A 25,757-nucleotide genomic window follows, 5' to 3' on the forward strand; every position below is an offset into this window, starting at 1 on the left:
ATAAAATCTCTTTAAAAAATAATTAAATAGCAAAAAAAAATTATAAGTAGTTTCCTTCTATTGTCTGCTATGCCATCCACATATCTCCAGCATATTGATTGTTTTCTTAGGCTGACCTCCACCCCTTCTCAGCTCAAGATGGCTGGCTCAGTTTCAAGATTTCTGTGAGGTGTTAAATACACCTACCTTGTCTTTTGTCTCTTTCTAACAGTAAGGGGAAAAAGATCTTCTCAGTAGTGCTCAGTAGATTTCCCCTCATGTCTCACTGGCAGGGCTTTGTTGCATGCATATACTTAAACCTAATTACTTCTAAAAGTGAATGAGACCAGTACAATTGGCTTAGATAAATAATAAGTTATTTCCTTGGTTGCAGAAGAGCCTGCCATCCTTAAAGGAGGTATACCTAGAAGGAGGGTGAGCAAAAATCAGAATTCTGTTTTCGAAGGGGAATGGCTATTGATGAAATCTAAAGTGCCAGCTACCTTCAACTTTTTGCCTGTCGACTCTTCCTCTGGAATCAGCCTCCTTTATGTGAAGAAAAGGGCACTTCAGAAACAAACTACAGAATAAATCAATAGACAAACATATAGAAGGATAGAGAACATGGTCAGTCATTAATGGTACTGCTCATGTAAGAAACCCTTTTCTGCCCAACATTTTAAAAGACTTTCTTAATTTTACTTTTAAGAGTATCATTATCACTAAAAACTTAAATTATGCCAAATTCATATTTAAAAATCAGGCCTTTTTTTAGTGCTTTACATTTGGTTGTCTGATACAGAGAATAACACTTAAGATTTATTGAGTGACATCTGGTTAATTAAATGTCTATTTCCTCCTGCCTCTTAAAGAGATCATAACACAGAAAGACAACATTGGGAAAATAATTAAAGTGCAACCAAAGAGCAGGACTAACCTTCTAACTCACTATAATTAAAAATAAAACAAGAGCATTGTGCTGAGAGAATTGCCTGTCTTTATCAGGACACCTGTCTGTACATTTGAAACCTTATTCTGGAAGTCTCCATTTTGCTTTTCTCCATTTTTGTGTGCAAATGAAAATTTCATTTTCCACAGAATTACTTTGGCAAAAACCTTTTTATATTCAGCCTTCAGGAAAACTTATCTCTTAAAAGACCAGAAGGCAGGGACGCCTGGGTGGCTCAGGAGTTGAGCATTTGTTTTCGGCTCAGGGAGTGATCCTGGTCCAGGGATTGAGTCCCTCACATTAGGCTCCCTGCGAGGAGCCTGCTTCTCCCTCTGTCTTTGTCTCTGCCTCTCTCTGTGTCTTTCATGAATAAATAAATAAAGTTAAAAAAAAGAAGAAGATAGTTTCTACCTACCTCTTTACAGGAGCAATGACCCCAAGTGTCATTAATAAAGGAGCCATAATGGGGGTCAGCTAAAAGAGAGCAACTTGCCTGACAGCCATTGTTGGTGGAGAAAGGCAATGGTCCTAGGCCTTGGAACCCTTCAGACAGCTGTGAGCAACATTGCAGGTGACAGCCTATGAATGACCTTTCCAGAATAATAAATTAATAGGAGTAACTAACATAACACTTCCCCGTATATTAATAAGCATGTACTTGGTGTTTCATCTTTCTTTTTTTTAAAAGCTTTTATTTAAATTCTGATTAGTTAACATACAGTGTAGTATTAGTTTCAGTGTTTCATCTTTTTCTAAGGAAAGAATATACTCATCCTGTTCTTTTGAAAAAAGCCTATGGACCAAATATCAGAGGAAATATATCCTAAATGTGAGTCCCAAAAGCTTTACCTTCAAGAAAAGGGAAAAGTAGTTTTAAAGGGATCAGAGGGATCTCATATCCTCATCCCCAACCAGAGGCTGATATTCCTCTGTTCCAAAGTGGCAGTGGAGATCCACAGCTCAACACATAATGTTTAAGTCTTGATTCCATCATTTTCTAAATATGTGGTGCTAGCCATATTATTTAACCTCTCTTAGAATTGTTTTCCTCATCATAAAGATGATCATGGTAATTGGGCCTGTTTATGAGGATTAAATGAAATAACATATGCTTAGTGGGTGCATTGTAGAAATGGCATCTATATTTCCTTCCATTTAGCCCAGACTGTGACATAGCGTTAGGCACTGAATTGTGTCTCTCCAAATTCATATGTTGAACTTCCAACCCCCAATACCACTTCAGAATGTAACTATTTTTGGAGATAGGGCCTTTAAAGAAGTAATTATGGGGGTGCTTGGGTGACTCAGTTGGTTAAGGATTCAACTCTTGATTTCAGCTCAGGTTGTGATCTCAGAGTTGTGAGATCAAGTCCCATCTCAGCCTCTGTGCTGGGCATGAAGCTTGCTTAAGATTCTCTCCCTCCCTTTCTGCCCCTCCCTGCCCCCTTTCTCTCACTGTCTCTCTCTCTCCCTCTCTAAAAAAAAAACTAAAAAAATTAAAAATGAAGTAATTATGGTCAAATAAGGTCATATGACTAGATCCTAATCCAATATATGTTACAACTGATGAATTATTGGACACCTAGTGCTCATCACATCATTGCTTTTATATATCTGGCATCATGTCCTGCTTAGCATCATAGTTTCTTTTGTCCTTGTCTTCGCTCTCCCACACTGCCCATAGCAGATAGCTGAGATCCTCATGAACTCCTTAGACTTTATATGTCATTATTAGTTCTTGGGAACAGAAGTGATTTTACATACATGTCTTACAACCCATTAGCATAGCACTCTCCACATAGTGAATACATGTTTAGAAATGGTCAAATCAAACTGGATGAAATTAAAATGAAAGACTTTTCTTTAATGAAAACATTTTTCTGGAGTGCCTGGGTAGCTCAATGCGTTAAGCATCTGCCTTTGGTTCAGATCTTGATCCCTGGGTTCTAGGCTCAAGCCCCACTGAGCAGGGAGCCTGCTTCTCCCTCTGTTGCTCTCCTTCCTTGTGCTCTCTTGCTTTCACTCTGTCAAATAAATAAATAAAATATTAAAAAATATTTCCTATGATGAGGATTCTTTGCATTGTTCATAAGTTTCTATGTAATTAAAACTTTATCTTAAAGCTGAAACGATAATAGTATAACATACAATGGATTTGGAACTGTGATATCTGAATAGATAAAATATTTTAATTTTTAAATAAAATAATTTAAAAGAATCATTATCTTTCAGAATTTCTAAGAAAATATTTTTTAAATCTAACATTTGTCCTATTTGGTAACTCCAGTTGAAATAATGGTTGTGCAAATATTTTATAAAAGGTAAATTATTACACAAACATCATATTTTCAAAGCATTTAATATGGATATAACATAGAACATAATTTTCTTGACTTGGAATCATAAAACAGATTTCACTACTGAGGATAAAGAGGTCAAATCTATTTCTGTACTTACCCAATTTGACAGATTCATGGCACATCAATAAGGAATATTTTATAACCTTTTTTGTTAACAAAAATGAACCATACCTTGTAAAAGATTTAGTTTTTAATATCTGGAAAGGTCATGTCAGTATTTTTATTTTTGTAATATTTTTGTGTTTCCCAAGGTGATGAGTGTACTATCAGTAAGAGACACAATCATTCATTGTGAGAGTTGCACTAATTTAAGCAATTGCACCAGATGCTTCTGGTCAGTCAGTTCTTGGTTATCCACACTAAAGTAACCAATGAATGCCATTTAGTCCATTAAATCCTCCATATTAAGAAAGGGAATAGATTTGAATAATGTATCAAATGTTTCAAGAATATACCATAAACAAAACCTTTCTATATTTCCCTACTTGATCCCCTAGCTTCTCCCTTTAATCCACTTCATACACTCATTTATTTATTTAATAAGCCCAGGCGGAGTTTCCTTCCTCTCTGCAGTAATGTTAGGGTTTCTAAGTACCCCTCCTACCTTAAATAGCATGAGGTTACAAGAACTAGATGTGTCCCCAGTAGAAATGAGTGTTGTTTGACCTAAGTTAGGGGATGCAGACACAGAGAGAACTAGAGATACCTATAAGACCCCTCTTGAAAGTTAACATTGCCACTTAAATTCTTCAACACAAATCACTAAGCTAGGAATAGCTGGTGGATAGGATCAAATGTTCACTAATTACAGTAATAGGCCAGGAGCCACATTTTTAATGAAGTTTTGTGGAATTATCTCCTACTGTGATAGATTCACCTCATACTCCATGTTGTATCAAAACTTTATATTGATTGTGAACTTCTGAGGGGATCTTTGGTCTTTCTCAATGGTTTCCTTGTGCTTGTTAGTATTAGTCCTCCATGTCTCTGCAATAAAAGTAGTTTCACATTCCATCTCTGGCACAATTACAGCACCCAGAACAAGGCTCTCACTGGAGAACATGATCAATTCTTCCAAAAGCACTGCAGGCCTTCCCAGAAGTACAGTCATTATTCTACTTGCCTCCATCTAATGATAAGGGAAATTTTTATAATATGTTTGCATTAGCATTTTTTCAAGAAAACTAGAAATTTATTTTACTCTAGAAATACATTAAGCTGTTTCTGCATTCAAATAACTCCTAATGCAATAGTTCAGTATACCCCAAACTTATGTTATCTCATTTTATAATTTAATTCCCTAAATATCACTCACCTTGGTTTTTGTTACTCCCGAAGGATAAAGTTTCATTTGTACAACTTTACAAAATATCCTTTTATAAGAAATCTTTTTTTGCAACCAAATAATGAGTATAGCTAAAGCTTCCCAAGGGGTTTCTGTTATATACAAAAAACAAAAAGTTTCTACCTCTGATATGTTGAATGACTATATTCACCTGTTCAATCACTTGCCTTCATAAATCCTCTAGAGCTGATACCCCTAATTAGCAATTATACTAATAGTATACTCATATGCACAGATATGTTATCTGCTAATGTATACTTATCTATTTCAATGGATATTTATTTTGCAGTGTGGCCAAATGTGCTTTACAAATGCCTATATCTTTATTTAGAAAGAACTAAAAATAACAGGGTTTTTCTACCTGAGTTTGGGCCCCAAGATCTCTCATGAACCCATTATATGTAGAGACTATGGAGATAAGAAAATCTTATACTGGGATCACATAAATGAGTAAATGGATGATGGGTGGTAGGATCTAGGTTTCTCACTACTGAGACATTATAAATAAACAAGGTAGAAGCAGAATGAGCCATGTGGTTCTGGAGTAGAGCCAGAAACATCAGTACGAACATGTATTTGGCTTAAAATGATACAGATAGGTAGAGAAATGATTTTACAAGTCCTAGCACTGTCCACTGAGAGGGCCTAGAAATGATGACATCCCAGGAGCAATGAGCACATCCAATGCCCAAATCTTGGTTTCTATTACCATTCTCTAATAAAAGAAACCAGACCTCCTTGGAGAACTGACTGATTCTAGGACTTAGGCAGGGAATATAAAAGATGAGCCTAGAGAATCTTGCAATGCCATAAAGTAAGGAAGTGCTCAATAAACAAAATGATGGGGGCACATCAAAGGAACACATGACCAGACTGAAAGTGTTCTCAAAGGCCAAAGTTGAAATAATTTAAGCAACAAAATAAATAAGATAGTAGTGAATTATAACCCATAATATAAAGTTCATATTTGTGAGCCTCTACTTATACAAATAAATTACTGAACAAATAAATAGAGAGGAGTGATGAAACTTCAATGCAGAAGAATTCCAAATAATTTATGTAGATACTACCCCCTCAAGGAAATAAAGCTTTAACTCCTCACACCTTGGGTATGGACTTTACTTACTGACTGCTTTCAACTAAGGAAGTAGAGTGGGGGGAATGCAGTAAATTTACAGTACAGAAAGCTGGTAAACACTAGATAAATCAGATGATTAAGATTAACATCATCATGGACAAGTAATCACGATAGTAATGCATGACAGAAAAATGAAACTAGACCACTCTCTTTCACCATACACAAAGATAAACTCAAAATGGATGAAAGATCTAAATGTGAGACAAGATTCCATCAGAATCCTAGAGGAGAACACAGGCAACACCCTTTTTGAACTCGGCCACAGTAACTTCTTGCAAGATACATCCACGAAGGCAAAAGAAACAAAAGCAAAAATGAACTATTGGGACTTCATCGAGATAAGAAGCTTTTGCACAGCAAAGGATACAGTCGACAAAACTCAAAGACAACCTACAGAATGGGAGACGATATTTGCAAATGACGTATCAGATAAAGGGCTAGTTTCCAAGATCTATAAAGAACGTATTAAACTCAACAGCAAAGAAACAAACAATCCAATCATGAAATGGGCAAAAGACATGAACAGAAATCTCACAGAGGAAGACATAGACATGGCCAACATGCACATGAGAAAATGCTCCGCATCACTTGCCATCAGGGAAATACAAATCAAAACCACAATGAGATACCACCTCACACCAATGGGAATGGGGAAAATTAACAAGGCAGGAAACCACAAATGTTGGAGAGGATGCGGAGAAAGGGGAACCCTCTTACACTGTTGGTGGGAATGTGAACTGGTGCAGCCACTCTGGAAAACTGTCTGAGGGTTCCTCAAAGAGTTAAAAATAGACCTGCCCTATGAGCCAGCAATTGCACTGCTGGGGATTTACCCCAAAGATTCAGATGCAATGAAACGCCGGGACACCTGCACCCCGATGTTTATAGCAGCAATGTCCACAATAGCCAAACTGTGGAAGGAGCCTCGGTGTCCATTGAAAGATGAGTGGATAAAGAAGATGTGGTCTATGTATACAATGGAATATTACTCAGCCATCAGAAACGACAAATACCCACCATTTGCTTCGATGTGGATGGAACTGGAGGGTATTATGCTGAGTGAAATAAGTCAATCGGAGAAGGATAAACATTATATGTTCTCATTCATGTAGGGAATATAAATAATAGTGAAAGGGAATATAAGGGAAGGGAGAAGAAATGTGTTGGAAATATCAGAAAGGGAGACAGAACATAAAGACTCCTAACTCTGGGGAATGAACTAGGGGTAGTTGAAGGGGAGGAGGGCCAGGGGTGGGGGTGAATGGGTGACGGTCACTGACGGGGGCACTTGAAGGGATGAGCACTGGGTGTTATTCTGTATGTTGGCAAATTGAACACCAATAAAAAATAAATTTATTATTTAAAAAAAAGAAAGAAAAAAATAAAGCACGCCCTTGAAATGAAAAAAAAAAGAGAGAGTAATGCATGATATGATGCAAGGTAATAAGAGGTGCACTTGACCTCTGTGCTATTATTTCAAAATCTCATAACCCCAGGCTGATCAGGAGAAAACATAAGAAAACCCTAAATTGAGGGACTTCTATAAAATATCCAACCAATACTCCTCAAAATTGTTAAAGTCATGAAAAAGAAAGAAAATCTGAGAAACTGTCAATCAAGAACAGCCTAAAGGACATGATATCTAAATATAACATGTTTTTTGTGGTAATGGGATCCTGGAATAGAAAGAAAAGACATTAAAGAAAAACCAGTTAAAGTCAAATAAAGTGTGGACTTCGGTTCATTATAATGCACCAATGTTGGTTCCTTAGTTATGACAAATTTTCCACAGTAATGTAAAATGTTAATAACAGTAGAAACTTGGTGAGGAGTATTCTCATACTAACTTTGTAAATTTCCTATAAATCAAAACCTATTCTAAAAGAAAAGCTTACTTAAATTTTTTTAATTTTTATTTTGTTATTTTTTAAAGATTTTCCTTATTTATTCATGAGAAACACAGGGAGAGAGGCAGAGACACAGGCAGAGGGAGAAGCAGGCTCCCTGGGGGGAACCTGATATGGGACTTGATCCCAGGACTCTGGGACCATACCCTGAGCTGAAGGCAGCTGCTCAACCACTGAACCATCCAGGTGTCCCTTATTTAAATTTTTAAAAATGTGAAACCAACTTTCTATTGGTCTCCTAAAATAAGGAGCTCTGACTGAAAGCCATTTTGTTCTAGGACAATCAATACAACAGACCTTCTAATCATGAAAACATAAAGCAAGTGTACATCTTTCGTTCTTAAAGAAGACCTATCCACAGTGAACTTACCAAAATAGCAGGTATGTTAGTTAGAGGGAAAAACCGAGCAGTCTGTTTGGTTAGGTAAACTGGCTGTGCAGTAAGTTTGGCAGATTTATGACTATGTGGACTTTATTTTCCACTTTAGAAAAAACACACCCGAGTGACTTAAATTATTAGGTGTTCTAGAGTGGTGATGAAAAATTTGAACTGGAAAAGACCTTGGGATGGACATGCAAGCAAGTATTCACAGATTCCCCTGCCAGATATTATGGCATGATAGAATGAAGTGCTGGGTGTCACTGTTTAGGAAATCTGCACATACTTTTACAATACTTAATTTATTCCTATCTGCATAATTGGGAAGAAATATCTCTCCTGCATTTTCATTCAAATTCTTTTCCAAAGCCAAGCAAAATTGTCCCTATCTTTGTGCATGGGTGTTGAAAGCTGAAAAAAAAAAAAAAAACCCATGTTGATCAAACCTAAATTTATTGGGTAGCCTTTTGGGGAATAGACAGTCAACAGTCTGATTATATATTCTGAAGGAAACAGTTTGACTAATGTGACCTTTGATAATATTGTAGACTCTAAATTCTAAATCATGAGTTACAAATTTAAATGTCTACTAGGTTCAAGTAGGTCTCATAAAAGCAGAAATCAAGCTTAGAGAGACCCTGTCAAAAAGTGGTAGCCACTATTTAGCACCAATTGACTACTACCTAGAAATATAGACCCAGTGATAATGAAAACTTTTTTTATGATTTTTATTTATTTATTTCAGAGAGAGAGCATGAGTGGGGAAAGGGGCAGTGGGAGAGGGGAAGCAGACTCCCCAATGAGCAGGGAGCCCAATGTGGGGCTCTATCCCAGGACCCCAGGATCATGACCTGAGCCAAAGACAGATGCTTAATCAACTGAGCCACCTAGGTGCCCTGAAAACAAAGCAGAAAAGCCATGTTTTTGTTCAGAGGATCTCAATTTTTAAATACTAGTAACCAATTAAAAAGATTTAAATGAGCCAAATTAAATGCAGCTAAAGTATGGACTTGGCCTGCAGGCTATCAATTTGTCATTTCTAGCAACTACATTATTATAAGTCCAGGTTTTGTCGTTATTGAACTTTTTCCAAGACATTGGAAAAATAAATATATATGTTAAAATAAATACATATGTCTCCAGCCTAATGAAAGAAACAAACTTATAAAAGGGTGTTATAGGATAATGATGTAGAAGGGAAATAGGCATAGTCATTTCAGGAAAACAGGGCAGGGGTGCGGGCAAAGTTCTTACTTTTAAAGTTAGTAAATCCTAAAATGTGTTATAAAGAAATTCTAGGATCTAGGGGCACCTGGGTGTCTGAGTGCTTGAGCATCTGCCTTGGGCTCAGGTCATGATCCCAGGGTCCTGGGATTGAGTCTCCCATCAGGCTCCCTGCAGGGAGTCTGCTTCTCCCTCTGCCTAAGTCTCTGCCTCTCTCTGTGTGTCTCTCATGAATAAATATAATTTTTTTAAAAAAGAAAAATTCTAGAATCTGTTTCACTAAAAATTTTATTTCACTTAACAATTCTAATGATAGGCTAGATTGTTTGGACCATCAAGCTCAACTGGGGGCATGGCTAAGTCACACTGAAGGTAAGATGTAGATACCTAGATACAGAGTGCCGGAAACCTAGAGACAAGTTGAAGGGCAATTAGCAAGTTCACAGGTAAGTTCAATGAAAGCCCCAAAGTAATCAGCAATACCAACTACGGAGGGAGGGTCTGATAGAGATGTGGTAGCAACTTTGAGATGTGGCAGCAACTTTGAGATGGCCACTGCCATCTCAGGCAGGAATTAAACTTGATTATCATTACACAAACCAATAGTCTGACATAATTTCCAATGTGACTATTCTAGCTCAAGTCCTCTCCATCAGTTCCTCTGCAAAATGCCTTTCAGCTCTATCTCTCTGCTTTCTACTCTCCCCCCACACTGCTTCCAGTGCCAAATCAATGGCAGGGTGGTTGCCTAAGTGCAGGCAAATATGTGGACAAGTCTATTGAGAGTTTTGTTTTGTTTAAAGATTTTTTTATTAATTTATGTATTTATTTAGAGAGAGTATGAGTGTATGAGTGGTGGGGAGGAGCAGAGGGAGAGGAAGAAGGCTCTCTACCGAGCAGGGAACCCGACATGGTGCCCGATCCCAGGACCCTGAGATCATGACCTGAGCCCAAAGCAGATGCTTAACCAACTGAGCTACCCAGGTGCTCCAAGAGAGTTTAAAACAATACTAAAACTGACAAAAACTTGTTTTCAAATATGAGTCAGTGACAAACCATTCCTCCCACCAAAAAAAAATATTTTCTCACTCTAAGTTCTAAACAATTGTTGTGATTACTATTTTTAAATATTATATACATGAGCTTAAAATTACCACATTTTTGGTTGCATATCCTTTGATAAAACATCTATTAGATGGAAATCAATTCAGAGAACTCCCAATTACACAGTTAGCACCCTGTGTTTATCCAATGAGTAAGTCTGTCATGATTCATTACTGTTCAAGCTCACTTCAGGAGCAGTTTATATCTCCAATCCCTATGCTACTACACATTCTCAAATACAGGCAGTCTTTGCAAGGCATTGTGGGAGTAAAAATAACTACACATGCAGAAATCTTCATGATCACTGTAAAACAATCTTCATAATTGATGGAAAATGTAGGATTCCTTTGTGACTTTTAAATTTTTTGGTTGAAACATTAAAAAAAACTCATTATTATAAATGAATAGGGAAATGAGAAAGTAGTAAAGTTTATTTAGTATACTATAATTTAAAACATTAGAAATATTATGAATTAAAGGTGTTTTCTCCCTTTTTGAAAAAATTAAAAAACCTATCAAGTGTAGTTTGGGAGGATCCCTGGGTGGCTCAGCGGTTTAGCGCCTGCCTTCGGCCCAGGGCATGATCCTGGAGTCCCGGAATCAAGTCCCGTTTCGGGCTCCCTGCATGGAGCCTGCTTCTCCCTCTGACTATGTCTCTGCCTCTCCCTCTCTCTGTGTCTCTCATGAATAAATAAATAAGATCTTTAAAAAAAAAAAAAAGAGTAGTTTGGTGCTTGCCTTCTTCTTGTTCTAGAACTTTTTCATATGGAAGGAGTATTTGTTCTATGCCTTGACAAATTGTCATATTCCTTTCTAAGTTTGGATAAGCTTCCAATACTCTATCCTTTGCTTGTCATGAAATATCTCCAAGAGTTCCTTTAATGTAAGTTTTTGCTGGTATCACTTCCTCAGGGACATCTTTATGTTTTTCATTACAGCCACTTGTCTCATTAATGTCAGTAAATTCACCTTCACGGAGATTCTCCAGCTACATATCTGGAGTCTCAAATGAGACAGTGTCAACATTCACATGGTCAGGCTACTTCTCCCATAACTCTGTTTAACTTAGATTTGAGTTTCACTTTTGTTATTATTGCTTTTGTTTCTTTGTTGCACTTTCATCTTTGATGGTCAATTTCCTCTTTTTTATCCATTTTTGTAATATGTCATGTGGATTATCATTGGGCAACAAGGATATAACACAACTATACACTTTAGTGTCTGTGCATAAAATGACCAACATATACACAGTGACCAATCACCAAAGACTTTTTAAAAAATGTCTAGGCGGTCACTGACCATAATGCACATTTGTTATCTACATAGTGTCTTGTAGGCTGAACATCTACCAGTGGAAGTTTGTGCTTCATGCAATTATTCACAGTTAATAAACTAAAGTAGTAACTGAAATTGGAACCTTGATGTTGAGGGATTGGTGTTATTTATCTAAGTTGTGGTAACTAAAATTCCTGTCCATCAGAACCATGCAAAGCAATGACTTGGTAGATTCACAATGATAGTACAGTGATTATAAAGATGAATAAACAGGACTTGTGTTACTTCAGTTTTATCATTTTGTAACCAATTGATGTTTTGATTTGTGTTTAACATTTCAAACAATGAAATGAGTGCAAAAAACAGAAGTTGTTTAGTATATGTAAATTTTAGTTCATACTCAAAATATTTTAATAAATTTGAATCTTCAAAATGGAATTTATTCTTTGTAGATACTTAAGTTTTAAAAAACAAAGGAACAAAATATATTCACATTATTATTACTGAAAACAGCTTTGTCATACAGAAAGGAATGAGTTTAAAAATGATGCACTCTGTTCAAATATGCTAGGTACACAATTGGATCTTTCTTAAAGGCAGATATGATCTTGTAATGACTCTGATCCAATTTTTCACTATCTCTTTATCACCTATGTCAGTAATTCTTAACCAGTATCATCTGTGAAAGTTTTCAAAAACACAGATTCCCAGACCGTAATATATATAGAGAGAGATTGCAATGCAGATCTACGCTAGGCACTGGGAAACTGTACTCTTAAAGCCATTGGTGATTCACCTAGGTGCTAATCCACCAACCTACATGTTAGATTAAGTTTCTTTGCATGGAAAATAAGGGCCCTTAAAATCTGAAGCTTACTTCTATAGACTCATCTCTGGCTACTAATTTTTTCCCCGCATTTTACAACTTATAACTGCTCATACCTCCTGAATTAGCTATCTATCTTTGTCCATTGTGTCCCAACTCCCATGAATTGTTCTAGTCTCCCAACTCCATGCCTGGGTCCACTTGGAAAATCTTATTTCTGTTTAAGAGTTAACTCAAAGCTCAGGTGTTTTAGGCACCACCCCTTCTGTATACTTCCACTGTAGCAATTATAACACACACTGCAGTGAATGATTAGTTCTGTGACAAGCTTCTTAAAGTAGGACATGTCTTTTTACATCTATGTATCTCCAGCATTCAGCCCATTACCCAGTTCTTTCATACCCAGATATATCTGGTAGGAACACTTTCCACTTCAAGTAACAGAAAGATGGCAGAGATTTGTAATTCTTATATAATAAATCTTGAAGGAAATGATGATTGGTGAGGATACATCAGCTCAACAACTTAAAGCTTGTCTTCTCTGTGATTCTCCAAGACTTTCCCTCATACTTGGAACCTCATAGTTGCAAGGTGATGATTGAAGCTCAACACATCACAGCCATAGGAAGGAGAAGAGGACTGTGCCAGTTGTCTATGTATTCTTTAATCAAGAAAGCAACATTTTCCAGGAATTCCTCAGCTAACTTCCAGCGACGCCTCATTTGCTAGAACTGGGTCACACGACCACCACTAGCTACAAAGGAGGCTGAGAAAGCACATAGGATTGGTGTGAAAAAGAATTAGTTTAATTAATATATAACCAATCATGACCCATGGCCTCAGATGGTAGGTACATCATTGGTCTGAATAAAATTATAATTCTGTTAATAAAGAAGAGAAAGGAATGGATATTGAACATAACACTGTCAGTATCTGCCAAAGTAGATATTCTATGATTGTTATAAGTATAAATGAGAGAATAAATAAATGTGTGAAAGAATAAATGATTAACTTTCAAGATAAAGATAGGCTTTATAAAGATAATTCTGACAATTGATTAGAGTGAACAAGCCAAGGGTACCTACCAATGCAGAATGATACCAGTAATAGAAAACTCAACTCCTACACTTTTAGGCAAAGACAAAATAAAGGACTTGTGTGTCTCTGTGTAGCTTTCCTCATTGACAGAGCATTAGACAGCTCCAGGCTTACAACTTCACAGCTTCAAGTTCAAGGGGGTAAAGCACCACAGAAGCCAGAAAAGAAAGGAGTGAGTCCATGGTCAGGCTAGCATTGTATGGCCACCCTGGCCCAGCAGTCCCATCCATTACTGATGGGCTGAGTCAGGGGAGGATAAAGAAAATCAGGAGCTATTACCAGCAGAAGGAAGGACAGATGATCAGCAGGCAAAAATAATGGAACCCAAAAATAAGGACTGAGCATTCTCAGAAGTGAGAATGAGAGGTTAGCAAAGATGGGTGGGACCAAACAATCTCTGAAAGCCAACATGATTTGACTGTCACCACCCTCCAAGCATCACCACCATACCACTTGGTAAGGGAAATTGGCAGTTCATCTTAGTCTAACTTTCCCTCTGTGATTAGATTTACAACCTAGGAGTAAGTAAGAGGACAGGTTAAATCAATGCTTCTCAAACTTTCCCATCAAAATATCCCCAACAGCCATAGAAAGTGGGAACTCTGGAATTTGGGATGGGTGGTGGAATAGGAGGCTAGCTGCATATTTTGGAGCAGTCTGCTGCACAACTAAAATGTATTTGAAGTCTTGTGCTTTTTCTTAAAAATGTTGATTAACTTAATGTGAGATGAGTACTGGGTGCTATACTATATGTTGGTAAATGTAACTTAAATAAAAAGAAAAATTAAAAAATGTTTATTAACTTCAAATTTTATTCCATAGAATATCTATGTAATTTTTAAATGTTTTCAATTACTAGCCACGTAAAATTTCCTCAAGTTTTTTCAAACAAAATCACATTGTTTTCAACTCTATTATTCTCAGGAAGCTGCTTCTGGCAATGACATCATCTATTAAAGCTCTCATTAGCATTTTGAATGATAACTGCCATCTATTTAGTAACTACTACATTCCAAGTAATTTTATACATTTTCTCATTTAATCCTCTAAAGAATTCTGAAAAGCAACTATCATTATTCCCAAACAAATGAAGGAAGTAAAAGTTACAGAAGGCCACACTAATTCCCTTCAAAAGTTACACAGCCACATATCAGGACTGAAACACAGAACTCTCTGGCTTTAAATTCATGTCTTTTCCAACATGTTTCCCTTCCTCTGCTTTCACATTGCTTCTTTATGTTCCAGGAATGTCAACCTCCACTATGAAACAATCCACAAATTCAAACAGAAAACAAAATAACTAATGTCACTATCCACATGCGGAGGTCTCCAGTACCAAGGTAGTATGAAGAAAGAAGAGCAGGAGCCCTGGGATCAGGAGGCTAAGTTCTCTTGTCAACTTCACCTGGAGCAAAATGTGGAGTTTAGAAAAGTCTCTCGCCTGTCTGGACCTGAGCACCTTCACCTGTGAAATGAGAGCAGGATTTGGTCACATTTGTAGTCCTCCCCAGCTCTAGCAAGCTATCATTTTAACATCAATTCCTCAGGACTCAGTTGCTTAAGTGTAGACTAAGCCTCATATGGCTATTGAATGTAACATGCCCTCTAAAAGAGACTAGGAAATCCAATTGTAGACACACACTCAAAAGAAGTTTCCGGTTGAATGCTAACTCTAACTTCTAAGAAAGTAATAAGGATGATGGTAACTGCTACTTGTTATCAATCATGTACTTCTAGTACATGATTCATCATGTACTTCCAAGAAAGTAATAAGGATGATGGTAACTGCTACTTGTTATCAATCATAGTACTTCTAGAAGAATATCAACTATTCTTCTAGAAGTACTATCTCATTTAACCTCCACAACGCCATGAAGTAAGTCCCACTATTATTCCCATTTTATAGATGAAGAAACTAAATCACAGAAAGCTTAAGTAATTGCCCAAGATCAAATGTATTATGTATGGCAAGTCTACCAGCAAATATAGCTGGTTAGGCTCCACAGTCTGGAGTGGCCTTCCTCCAGAAAAACTGCCTCCCTCCTCACCAGGCTGTTCTCATTGAGAAATCTGTACTTGAAAAGCTTCTTGGGAAAGAAAATAAAATCTCATCACTAATGCTGTGCCATGGATTAAACTTAAAATGCAGAGTGTTTTACCATGCCAGCAGAGGCATACCAGAGTTACAACAGTGTCTGGTTTTCCAGTTGGCTTTGTTAACCTTGGAGTCTCTGTAGGTTTCAATGGTCATTGGGGAGAGAACGATTGCCCCAGTAGGAAGGAGTCTGATTGGAACCAGGAGGCAAATACCTTATACGGAAGGATTCACTGCATTACGACCATTTAAAAGCTGATGATACAACAGAATTACCATTATGACTTATCCACACCAGTTAGACATGCGTAATCATTAGTTCTCAAGCTGAAGTAGAACATACTAAACTTACTTGACATTCTTTCTCTAGCGCTTCCCAAACTCATTTGAACACATAATCATTTGTTTTCATTGAGCCTCTTTTGAGACCATTGTCCCAATTGAGACATTGGGACAGAACACATTTGGAAAATTCTGCTCAATAGAATACAGCAAAGACCACAAAAAAGAAACGAATGCAATAAAGAGTCCTCAACTTCTCATACTATCCATCCAGAGGGCCCTGCAGCCCCAGACAGCTGGAGCACACGGGAGAAGGCAGTTCCTCACTCTTCATTACTCCCACCAGGGGCAGAACAGAAATGCCTCCATCAAGATAGAAAAGTACTTGCTGCTTTTAATTGAGCATTTATTACAGATAAGACACTATGAAAAGCACTTCACATACTTAAAATTTTTAAGTTTGAACATCTGTATCATTTATAAATGTACAAAGGATAACTTTTGGAAATAGATTACTTGCCGGTAATCAATGTAGCTCCAAAAAGATGTTTCTTAAGTAGAATTCGTTAATTAAAATTTTCAGGGATCCCTGGGTGGCTCAGTGGTTTAGCATCTGCCTTTGGCCCAGGGCATGATCCTGGAGTCCCGAGATCAAGTTCTATGTCAGACTCCCTGCATGGAGTCTGCTTCTCCCTCTGCCTATGTCTCTGCCTCTGTGTGTGTGTGTGTCTTTCATGAGTGGATAAAAAAAAATCTTAAAAAAAAATAAAATAAAATTTTCAGGGAGGCAGTCAGTGACTGATATGAGGCAATGTCCTTAACAGGTTCTGCTTAATAGAATTTTTGCAAACATCCTATCCAGAAAAAGAACTTTCTATCATCAATTTTTATCTTTCTTTTCATAGTAATTTCAGGCTTCAAACATACAACCCATTTTTTTGCCACTGAATTCTCTAAGAACCTCTATCGAGAAGGAAATCTTGATTAGATAAGTGAACCTCAGATATTTGTAGTCCTAGGAAGAAATGGTTCCAAAAAAGAGGGTAAATGAAAGATGGTTGCTTTAAGAAATGAACAAAGAACGAAGATAGGTTCCCAGCTACAAGACGCACACTGAAAGAAATAGCTGGCTTCGGAATGTTAATGCCATCACTGCAAATTAGTTTTAATATAAGTAATTAATCAATTTTTGTCAGTTTTTGCAATACATTATGAACATTCTGTGTGAGGTCCGTCCTTCACTGTACTACTTCAAGTTTAAAAGCCTGAGGCTTTTAGAACTTGCCTTATGACATTGGCAAGGACCTTTTTATAGACTAATTAACATGCCAAGAATTTCAAGCCAACAAAAGATACAATGGTACCCTTTTCCAGTTTTCAAGAACTTTTTCATGCCCACTTTAAGCACCTTTTACACTTTGGCTCTCTCTGCTTGGATACCATCCCACTCACTGGAAGGACTGGCTTTAAATTTCACCTTGAGTGCCATCCCTCCCAGGACCCGTGATGAGGGGAAATAATGACATCACATTATGCAAGTTTCCTTTGGTAACCTCTCCTTCTAGAGCCTTTGTGTGGAATTAGCAGAAAAATATAAATCCATACTGAATGAGATTAAATTTAAGTCTCTAAGCAAAAGCACCGCATTGGATCAGAGCAAATGTAACAGATCTCAGCATGGACTCCTTTGGCACTCCAGTCCCCAAGAGGAGCACACACTGCCGGCCACATTGTCCACACAAGGATTTGGGGGATCTGGAACGATGGGTTCTGGATTTAAATTACTGTTGCTACTGAACTGCTACCTCTTCTATTAAAGTTTAAATTACCAACATACTAATACAAAAGAACCCATACTCATAAGCTCTAACTTGCTGGAAGGGATGTTTACAAACAACAAGATTTCCTATTTCTTGAACCTAACTTAGTTGCTAGGGCAGATTCTCACCCAGGTGGAGAACTGTAAATTTATTATTATTTCCATTATACATATAAATGTACCATTATGGAATATAAAGAAAAATAGAGGTAAAAGTATCATCATATGTAATATACCAGTATTAACATTTTCAAGTAATACTGATATTATTCCAAGTAATTTCTTTTGATCTTTCTTCTCCTATGACGTGCATTTTATTATCATGCTCCCATGGAGAAGGAACACAGGTGAAACTATAAGTGAATTTTGACCAAATATATTTACTAACTATGCCAGGCTGAAGACAATCTCTCAGCCATCCTCTGAGAGCTAACTCGAATGACAGCCACCATGTCACCCCACTAATGAGGAAATAGGACTCAGGGCTCAAGGGCTGCACACTTTCTGATTTTCCTCATAGTGAAGCAAGGCAGACAGAGGGAGTGAGGATTATTAATCAGAGAAAAGTGAAGCTAAACCATCAGCCCACTCTCTATCCTCTGCTTCTCCAGCATTACCCACTCTCCCCCATTCTTTGCTCAGAGACAGTCCCCCTTTCCTCACTAGGGTGGTCTACCTTCTCAGTTGAGCACTCCTCAGCTCCCCTGGAGGGCACTCCCGGAGGCCTCACAGGGCTTCAAAGCCAGCTACTAAATTGGCTAACCCTCTGTCCTTATGGTTTGCCCAGGCATGTCTCCCAAGGCCACTGTGTCAATGGGAAGCTCTAGGATTACTCTGTACAAGTGAATTCTAAAATCCTTCCTTGCTTCACAGCAATCTCACAGAGATTTATCTTGTCAAAAAGAAGAAAATGCAAACCTTTCTGCTGTCACTGAGGTACTCCAAGTGTGACTGCCTTTACTGCACTTCTCAAAAACGAGGCTCTGCATCCAAAACAAAATTTCAGTCATAATATGGGCTTTAACATGAAATGGGTGGAAATCCTTCAAAAGAGTAACTTAACAATGAACTGGGTGAACATGAACAAGCAAGCATTCAGTACCTGAAAGGAAAAATCTAAATGATGAATAAATATGGGAAAAAATAGGTTCAAGTTCATTAATAATCCAAGGTATGCCAAACAAAGCATAGATGTTTTTGCTTATCTAACTAAAAAGGATTTTTTTAATTATATATGCAGTGTCAGTGTTGGCTGGCATGTGGAAAAACCTGCTAGTCATATCTCCCACTACTGGTGGGAGAAGATTGATAAAAACAATTTCCCAAATACAATTTGGAAATTTGTATTGAGAGCAAAAACCCACAAAATCTCTGACCCACCAATTCTACTTGGGACCCAAAGGATGTAACTAGTAATATTTATAAAGATTTATATTTTCACATTTGATAATAACTGGAAAAATATTCAACAATAAAGTAGTAAAAATATATGGCTTAGTTACTCAGCAGAATGCTCTGCAGCCATGAATAAGAAGCTGTTGGAAAAGGTTTGCAAACGTGGAAAAAGTAGGAAAAGGTTTGCAAACATGGAAAAAAGAGAATTATAAAACAACACATAAAACACAATACTATTTTTGTGGGAAAATACAGTTGTAGAAACACAAACACTTAGGAAAGGGTCTAGAGAGGAGTCAATAGTGGTTATCTTGAAGTACAGTGCGATGGAGTCAAGACTAGCAGAGTGGCATGTAGTTAAGGGTGAGAGTATGAGATATACTTGGTCCATATTCTAACTCTGCCACTGTAGAAACTGTGGTAACTTGGGATCCCTGGGTGGCGCAGCGGTTTGGCGCCTGCCTTTGGCCCAGGGCGTGATCCTGGAGACCCGGGATCGAATCCCACATCGGGCTCCCGGTGCATGGAGCCTGCTTCTCCCTCTGCCTGTGTCTCTGCCTCTCTCTCTCTCACTGTGTGCCTATCATAAATAAATTTAAAAAAAAAAAAAAAAAAAGAAACTGTGGTAACTTGCTTTAGATTCCTTATCTATAAAATGGGGATAATGCTCCTTCTTAGGGTTTGGGAAAGGATTAAATACAATGATGCTAGTAAAGTATATAGCACAATACCTGATACAAATAAATACTAATTGAAAAAATTATAAATTTTTTATCTGCAATTTCCAACTTTCTACAATGGATATGTATTACTTTTATAATTAAAGTCATTCCAAAAAACTATAAGCAACTACAGAATTCCAACTAATGATATAGATGCTTAAGTACTTAAGAGGGCAGTAAACTCATATCCAGAATTATTCTGAAGTGTATCAAAAAATAAGATGGATTGGGACGCCTGGGTGGCTCAGTGGTTGAACATTTGCCTTTGGCTCAGGGCGTGATCCTGGGGTTCTGGGATCGAGTCCCACATTGGGCTCCTTGCTAGGAGCCTGCTTCTCCCTCTGCCTGTGTCTCTGCCTCTTTCTGTGTCTTTCATGAATAAATAAATATATAAATAAATTTTAAAAATCTTTAAAAAATAAGATGGATGGATGATAGGTATACAAATGTTTATTATAAAATTTTTTCAGCCTTGATATATGTTTGAAAATATTTATAGTGAAATGTTGAGAAATGGTTATTTCATTTAAAATTACCTTTTTCTTTATATAAGTAAAGCATACTCATTTTAACACAGCATATAATAAAGATATATTTAAAGAAAAAATAGTCTTCCTAACAGTCTTCATCAATTTCACTGTCCTCAAAAGGTATTTTTTTTTGTATCCTTCTACATTGTTATGCTCATAAATGTAAAGGAAGTTTTTTTTACAAGATCATAGTGTACACAATACTTGGCAACCAGTATTTCTTACACTTAGAAAGTAGCTTTTATTTAAAAAAAATGAGATCCACTTCTTACTAATGAATCTGTAAGTACAAATTAATTTTCTTTATAGATAAGATAGCAGTGAAGGCGTAGCTTCTTCACATATTGATTTTTATTATTACTTAAATTTTTAGAAGACTTCATAGTAAGAAACAAGGTACTTTGGTTTTTCAAATGAACATACAAACAAAAAGCAGAAACAGACATGCAAATACAGACAACCGATGGTTCCAGATGGCAGAGGAGAGGAGGATGGGCAAAATGCATGAAGGAGAATGGGAGATACAAGCTTTCAGTCATGGGATGAATAAATCACAGGAATAAACACACAGGCACAACATAAGAATAAAAGGCATGACTATATAATCCATATCATATAGTTAATAATATTGTAATAGCTTTATGGTGACAGATGGTAGCTACACTTATGGTGAGCACAGCATAATGTACAGAAAAGTTGAATCACTAATGTTGTACATCTGAGACTAATGTAGTATTGTGTGTCAAACATACTCAAATATAAAACTTTCTTGGGATGCCTGGGTGGTTCAGTGGTGGAGCATCTGTCTTTGGCTCAGGTAGTGATCCCAGGGTCCTGGGATCGAGTCTCACATCAGGCTCCCTCCTGGGAGCCTGCTTTTCCCTCTGCCTGTGTCTCTGCCTCTCTCCTGTCTCTCTGAATAAATAAATAAAATCTTTAAAATTTTTCTTTTTAAAATATACTTTGCTTTTTGAAATTCTTTATTTTTTTATAATTTTTTAAATTTTTATTTATTTATGATAGTCACAGAGAGAGAGAGAGAGAGGCAGAGACATAGGCAGAGGGAGAAGCAGGCTCCATGCACCGGGAGCCCGACGTGGGATTCGATCTTGGGTCTCCAGGATCGCGCCCTGGGCCAAAGGCAGGTGCTAAACCGCTGCGCCACCCAGGGTTCCCGAAATTCTTTATTTTTATATGAAAATACAATGTAACTAGGTGCCTGAGGGTCCTGTCACCTAGCTAGGGTTTTATTCTCACTTCTTCCTGCTGGTCCTGAGTCCACTCACTCATAGGTCCTATTCTGCGGTGGCAGTATTGCCACTGTTACACTTGAGGCCATTTTCTAGAGTCATCACTCCAGCCCAAGGTAGACAGAAAAACTTACCTGACGTTTGCATGCCTCTGAATATGCTGACCACAATTTTACTCACATTTGTATACAGAATATAAAGAAAATAAAAAAACAGCAGCAACAAATGTATTCCATAATTCATTGTCGTATCCACCCCACAGAAGCAGGATGGACCCTACCCAAAATGCTGTTGACATGTGGAGATTGATGATTCCACACACAGACGAAGAGGATTTTCAAGAAGCATGGAAGGCAATACAGCTGCCCACATTTTAATTTGCATTGTCCTGAGTTGGTAATTTGTGGATAGACAAAATGGTATCGAATTGAAGGATCCTTGGGGCACCTATATGGTTCAGTCAGTTGAGTGTCAGATCCTTGATTTTGGCTCAGGTTATGATCTCAGGTCATGGGATCAAGCAATGGGCTTGGCTCTCAGTAGAAAGTCTGTTTGAGATTTGCTCCCTCTGCTCCTCCCCCCACTCACACACACTCTCTCTTTCAAAATAAGCAAATCTTTAGAATTAAAGGACCCTTTGTCCAAATATAAGGGTTCCAGAGCCTTTTGTTTATTATTTAACCAGATGCTCAAATCTAGATATGAGATGAACACACATTATAGACATACATATCAGAAATATGTAAAGAAGAAAAAGAAGCAGAGGTTAGTTTTGCTCATCAAGAATACTTCACCAAAATCACCAAAAATTCTGATGAATTTGCCCGAAAATGTGTGAGACAATTAGCTTACCATGATCCATGAAAAGAACCTATTCAGATTTTGATTGGAGGTGTTTTGAATCTTTAGATCCACTGGAGGAGAACTGATATCTCTACAAATACTTCTTTCCCACAGTTTCTCCCTTCACTCATTCATTTATAGTTTGTATAAAGGATATATATAGTTATACAAACTATAAAGGATACACTCAGGTACAGTATCCTTCATAGTTTATTTTGTATATTAAATATATATATCATTTTATAGTCTTCCATAGAGATTTTGCATATATTTTTTGAGATTTAATCCTGAGTACTTATTTGATATTTTCTGATACTCTCCAGGTATTTTCTAAGTATTTGTTGCTGGTGTAAAAAAATGGAGTTGACTTTTGTTAAAAACAAAACCTTATATCCATCCACCATGTTCAATTCTATTATTTGTAATAAATTACCTATAGATTTTTTAAATTTTCTACAAAAAAGGATCATATCATCTGCTAATAAAGATATTTTTATTGTTTACAAAAATACAGTAGCATAGGTGAGTTGCATAGAAGATCTCTAGAAAAGTATACAAGCAATTGTTAACATTGATTGCTAACCTAGGGCCTTAAATAATCTTTCATAGGAGCACCGGGGCAGCTCAGTCAGTTAAGAATCTGCATTCAGCTCAGGTCATGATCCTGGGATCCTGCGATTAGAACCCAGTGTTGGGCTTCCTGCTCAGTGGGGAGTCTGCTTCTCCCTCTGCCGCTCCCTGTGCTTGTGCTCTTGCGCACACACACTCTCTCTCTCAAATAAATAAAATCTTTAAAAAATAATAATCTTTTATATATCATGTCCCTATTGTATTTTGAGCCATTTTACATATCCCCTGTTGCAAATAACTAAAATTTTTTTTTCAGAAATAATACAACCTTTAAGGCAGTTAAAATATTACTGAACAATTGGGCAAGTCATAGGCTCTCTGAGCTCAGTTTCTTAATGTGTTAAGCACCTATGATTGGACTAGATTTGAGGTTGTAAACCAGATGTCCTTGAGTTAAATCCAATCTGCAGATTTGGTATGTTTGGCTCTCATAGTAGGATTTTTTTCTTTTTGTTTTGTCTAGGTGCCAATATCAAAAAACAGATTTCAGTTACAAGGTTAGACTTCCAATTGTCTTATAACATCTGTTAACCCCAGAACAGAACATTGGCCTCCTCCCCATTGGCAGAGTATGGGCTCCCCAGGGTGCTCCAGTCCCACCCAGTGGGATTTCATCATTTCCATTCTCACCCATTCTATCTGGGTGCTTGTGAGTATTTAACTTTGCAACTCCTTGAGAAGAGGTCCCTGGTCCCTTCCTAGTGTGGCATATTTCTATATATACTCTGAGAAACTATACACTTAAGGTGTGTGTGTATGTGTGTGTCTATGTATGTGCGTGAGAGAGCACCTTTTTCATTTAGCTGGTAAGGTAAATACTGTTTTATTTAAGGAAACAATAGTCAACTGGTAAATGATTGTTTTCTTAAAAAGAGGAAAATTATTAATGACTGTCTTAATAAACTGGTGAGATGGAAATTACCTTACAATTCAGATCTGTAAAAAAAAATAGCCCTATTATTTTATCTGTAATTGATCTGGTCTTGTTCATCAGCACCATTCACTGAGTTGCAGACAAGGAACAAATTGTTTGGTCCCACTTAATAATCTCAACCCAACAATTTAAAATGTGTCCATACAGAACTCAGACTTGGCATATATAAATCAGGAAAATGAAGAACATTTCAGAGCTCTTTCCTCTTCTGCTCCAAAATAATGTCTGGGTATGTGGGGAAAGGAGTGTGGCTCAGATAACTTCGTGGCCTTAGTCAGGAAGAGAGACCTGGCCCCCTGCCTGAATACTCACCTATGAGGTGGGTATAGAGGCTGCTAAGGTGAGTTTGGCCTTGTCTAGCTTCCCCTGGCATTCCATTTTCTGTGGCTAATATCAGGGACTAGCACACTCGTGGTCTGTTTGCTTTCAGCTAAGCCAAAGCTTTATGATTTTCCCATGCTGATCAACCCCACGTTGGCTATCACTAGTATGTCACCTCTAAGTTTGGTCATGATTTCCATTAGTCCTCTCTAAGGATCATTCCACTGCCATTAATGATTCACTTCACCCTGGTATGGAAGCTCCATCTGGATGACTCTTCAGCCAGGCTCTCGGCCACTTTGAGAACCAGTCCATATACCAGGGAACTAGGAGACTTAATAAACCTAAATACTAATGTCTCGTTCTGCTGGGACAGTAAGGTGTGCTTTAATGTATTTAGTATGCTACTGGGTCAGAAATAGAGATAGGGAAAACATATTTTCTTCAAAATAGAATATATTATGATTTTATACTATTCTCTCCAATTCAATTCTGATCTATATATTTGTGCTTAATCTCATAAGTCTGATAATTTTAGCTCTTTTCTCCTATACCAAAAATCTCATATCTCCATAACACCATACTATATCAGAATGAGGGAAAAAAGTAACCCCAATAATGTGCTTACTGAAAATAGTTACAAAGTTTTTAAGTTCTTTTTGTCCTTAAGATGATACGTTCTATTAGGATGCATGATCAAATTACTGAGTTGTTACAGTTACTTGAATTAGTTCCTATTTTGCCACCAACTCTATAAACAGGTTCATTTCCTTTCCATTATGAGAATGCTCTTCTACTATTTTATTTTAGAATTATGTGAAATATTTGCATGGTTCCAAATCCAAATCTACAAACTGAACTTTAATCAGAGAAGTCTAGTCTCTCTCTCCATTAGCTCTATTCTGTTTCTTCCTTCCTTGCTCCCTTTGTTTTTTCACTTTTTGTCTTCCCATTTTTAATATAATATATTCATTTCCCAAAACATTCTGAAATAAAAGAGAGCATATTGTTTTGTACACACTTCAGGTTGAACATTTTTTTTAAGATTTTATTTATTTATTCATGAGAGACACAGAGAGAAGGAGAAGACATAGGCAGAGGAAGAAGCAGGCTCCCCATGGGAAGCCCAATGCAGCACTCCATCCCAGGACTCTGAGATCACCATCTGAGCCAAAGGCAGGCACTCAACCACTGAGCCACCCAGGTGCCCCTAGGTTGAACATTTTAAATACATTCAGACATAGAATTTTAGATCAGGAAGTCACTTTGCAGATTAAGATAGTCAAATACTTAATCCTAAAAAAGAAAAAACAGGACAGAGATTTGGAAAGGTTAACTTTCCAAACACGTAC

The 25,757-nt window shown here is 37.2% G+C and overlaps 2 long non-coding RNA genes across 2 annotated transcripts in view; one reads left to right on the forward strand and one right to left on the reverse strand.

Annotated features, from left to right (window-relative positions):
- Window positions 1-16,382, forward strand: part of LOC112658651 (uncharacterized) — a 165,730-nt gene extending 149,348 nt beyond the window's left edge. The window contains exon 4 of the long non-coding RNA XR_003135862.3: window positions 14,830-16,382. This is a non-coding gene — a long non-coding RNA (uncharacterized LOC112658651). The remainder of the gene's footprint in view (window positions 1-14,829) is intronic.
- Window positions 2,817-25,757, reverse strand: part of LOC118350490 (uncharacterized) — a 97,275-nt gene continuing 74,334 nt past the window's right edge. Inside the window, exons 3-4 of the long non-coding RNA XR_004804384.2 lie at window positions 4,166-4,417; window positions 2,817-2,952 (exon numbers count right to left, since the gene is read on the reverse strand). This is a non-coding gene — a long non-coding RNA (uncharacterized LOC118350490). The remainder of the gene's footprint in view (window positions 2,953-4,165; window positions 4,418-25,757) is intronic.

The sequence above is a fragment of the Canis lupus genome, chromosome 12, assembly GCF_003254725.2.
Source record: "Canis lupus dingo isolate Sandy chromosome 12, ASM325472v2, whole genome shotgun sequence".
NCBI classification, from domain to species: Eukaryota; Metazoa; Chordata; class Mammalia; order Carnivora; family Canidae; genus Canis; species Canis lupus.